The sequence below is a fragment of the Cyprinodon tularosa genome, unplaced genomic scaffold, assembly GCF_016077235.1.
Source record: "Cyprinodon tularosa strain WSP-4 unplaced genomic scaffold, ASM1607723v1 ctg560, whole genome shotgun sequence".
NCBI lineage: Eukaryota > Metazoa > Chordata > Actinopteri > Cyprinodontiformes > Cyprinodontidae > Cyprinodon > Cyprinodon tularosa.
Window position 1 is genome coordinate 57,850 of NW_024039297.1, and position 3,578 is coordinate 61,427.

Below are 3,578 nucleotides of genomic sequence, written 5' to 3' on the forward strand. Positions count from 1 at the left end.
CATCAGTTTGTGTTTTATTCATTAAAATTCACCATTAATTAAAAATTATTCTAATGTTTTGTTGTTTTATGGTGGAGGTTAGATGTATGTTAGCCTCTGAATAAACAAAATGCTGTAAGTTTTGAACAAGAAAGCTGGTGTGGAAAAATGAAGCAGAACCAAGGACCTGAGGAATTCTGGCTACTGAGAGCTTCAGAAAAGAGCAGCAACAGGTGCAAACGGTAGAATAAAGGAGGAAATACAGGGGAAAAGAATTGATTAATTAGAAGAAAGGCTCTGGTAGACGGAGGAATGATAAAACTTGGAAAACATAATTTATGCATAAAACTAAGAAAGAATCCAACAATAGAGAAGAAAGAACTAGAGAAGGTAAAGACATAAATCAATTCGAAGCACTGAGACATAAGCAAGAGTAATAAATTCTAAAACAAATGACAAAATGTAAATAAACTGAACTAATATGGCAAAATCCTAATTGCAAATAAAACAGAACATGGCATGTGTCGTGGGAAAAAATTATTCAACCATTCATCCTAGCTAAATAAACGGAGATCGATGGATTTCACTTAGTCGGCACATCTATTAATATCCTTGCAAAGAGAGAACAGTTCATCATGCAGCCCTTATTGCAGCATTCTGCTCTGTTCTGCTAGAGCAGCGTTTGTTCCTCCCTCCTTACAACAATGGAAAAGTATTCAGAGTCAAAACAAATTACAGAAACCTTGGTTAAACAGTAACATGTTATAAATAAACCTTGAGAAAGAATCTTGTTTGTTATGGGAAGAAGCTATGTCTGCTCTACAAACATCACCCTGCAGAGAATGGTGTGGCCTTGAGAGAGAAACAGACTGAGTGAAAACTTTTATAGTGAGTAAATAGGATAAATTAATATATAATAAAAAAAGATAATAAAGATCAGCAGTTTCTGAAATACTCAGACCAGCCCTTCTGGCACCAACAATCATGCCACGTTTAAAGTCACTCAAATCACCTTTCTTCCCCATACTGATGCTCGCTTTGAACTGCAGGAGATTGTCTTGACCATGTCTACATGCCTAAATGCACTGAGTTGCCACCATGTGATTGGCTGCTTAGAAATTAAGTGTTAATGAGCAGTTGGACAGGTGTACCTAATAAAGTGGCCGGTGAGTGTATATAACAGGACAAACAACCAGTCATTAACACACTCACACCTAAGAGGACCGTAGAGAAGCCAATTAACCTAACAGTCATTTGGACTGTGGGAAGAAGCCGGGGTACCCGGAGAGAACCCATGCATGCTCAGGGAGACCATGCTAACTCCATGCAGAAAGACTCGGGCTGGGAATCAAACCCAGAACCTTCTTGCTGCAGGGCAGGAGTGCTACCCACTGCGCCGCCCCTTCTCATTCATGTTGTATGATTAAATAATCAAAAAGCCAAAGCTGATGTCAGACATCTTCAGGTGGGCGTCTTCATCTCTCTGTTGATGTTGGTCCCTACAGGCGACATTTTGAACGAGGTCTGAAGAACAGCTGGTCCTCAACGCATCAGGTGGACGACTGATGTGTTAATTAACCAATCAGAGGGGATTTTTCCGCCCCTTTATTCTGAGTTGTTGAAGCTTTTCCTGGTTCCTTCCAGATGAGCTCTGATCACTTCCTTTGATGACTTTGAGCCACACCTCCTCCTGCTGAAGGATGGAAGGATGGCTGAGAAGGTCCTCCATCAGGGTCTCCAGGCACCTTGGTCCCTCTGTAAAGCCGTCTCTAATGGAAAAAAGGTCTTGTAGGTCATTTTAATGTGTCACCTGTCAGTCCCAGTCTGGCCAGAGGTCAGAGGTCAGGCCCGTTCTGTGGTCCAGGAACGGGTCGACTCGTCATGAGCTCATGTGGAGGAAAACTGGGAGTCAAAGTTACCATCATGCTGAATTAAAGGAGCTGAGGGAAGGAAAGATCAGATGTTATCTTACCCTTTCACAAACAATAGTAGATCAAAATAAGTTCATGTAGCTTAAAGAACTTTAGATTAAAATTTGAACTTTGTCACAAATCATTGAATTATTCCATAATTTCAAACTTACCCAGTAAATTTACTTCCTTAGTGTTCGGTACCTTTATCACTTCTGCACCTGCAGAAATCCAAACAAACTTCTCCTCAGCAGAGGAGGGAGGGAGGACCTGCAGCGCTGTAAACAAGGGGAGACGCTGCAGCACAGCCTTCTCTGTTGCTTCCACCAGACATGATGTGTGGAAGAAGAAAATAGGCTTTCCATCTGATTTTAAGAACGATGTTTCCAAGGCGAAGCAGAATCAAAGAACCAGAAACAAGAGTTTCATGAGGCGAAGAAACACCAAATCAGGGGTGCAAGAAGCTGAACCATCAACAAACATCAACAAAGCTGGTTTTCCCAAACGCTCATCAGACAGTCAGGCTGAGGTGTTCAAACTTCATCCAGCAGTCGCTCCGACTTCTGCCTCTGCAACGAGCCGAGATGGCCCCAACCAAGAACGCCATTTTATTCCCCTATTTATTCACTTTACTGGTTTAGTCATAATTTAGTATTTTATTTAGGTTGTTTATTTATTCTGCTCTCAATTACCAACCCAAATTCCACATGGACTGTTCCAGATGGAAAAATAAACAGCATCTATATGGATCCTTATTAGTTTAGTTTTGCTGTTTGTCTCTTCTTCCCTTCTTTCCACCCTTTTCTTCAACAGAACAAAATATTATGTATGTATATATATATATATATATTATTTTTTTTTCTTTTTTTTTCTTTTTAAGAAACAATAACAAAAAATTTAAGTCAATTTAAACTCCAGATATATTTGAGCTGTGGATTCATTTAGAATAGATAATTTTAAAGCCTCCATTTTTATCATTATTACTAGATCATATTGTTTTGTAGGTTTAAAGCCCTGCAAGGCTTTAAACCTGGTTTGAATGGAGACTAAGCCCTTCTCAAGCAGCTCATTTTGAGCCTGGATCCAGATTTATTGTTGATTCTGTTCATGGTGGAGAATCCTGCTTCACAGCAGCAGGTTGAGCCAAACATCCTCTAAATGTGCAGGGTCATCTTTGAGCACGCCATTTCACTTTTCTTTCACCAGTTCACCGCAGTTCTTCCAGCAGTCCACACTTTCTCTGCTCTCTTTTTCTCATCGTCTTTTCCTTCTTTCCCATCGCCCGGCTTGCCACAGGTTTGCCTGCTGTGTCTAAAAGTAGCAGCAGAAAGGTGATAGGTGGACTCTGCTTCTGTTCTTCTGGCAAATTTATTTAACGGTATCAGATTTGCTTTTATTTTGCCCTAAAAAGTAGAAAGTTCACAGGCTGAGAATACTTTTGATCTTTTCAAAGAGGTTTAATGAAAATATGGTAAATCTGAAGGAGGAAGTTTTTATTTCATGGATTTAGGAGTCATCTCTTCACACTGCAGTTTAAGTCAGGCTGCTGGTAGTGTAGTATGTGAAATACTGCCCTCTGCTGTTCACAGGAGGAAACACAGCTGTCAGAGGATGAGGGTTTCTTCATGTTTTCTCTTTCTGGACCTAAAAAGGTTTTAAACTTGTGACAACAAAGCTGAGAAGAATAAA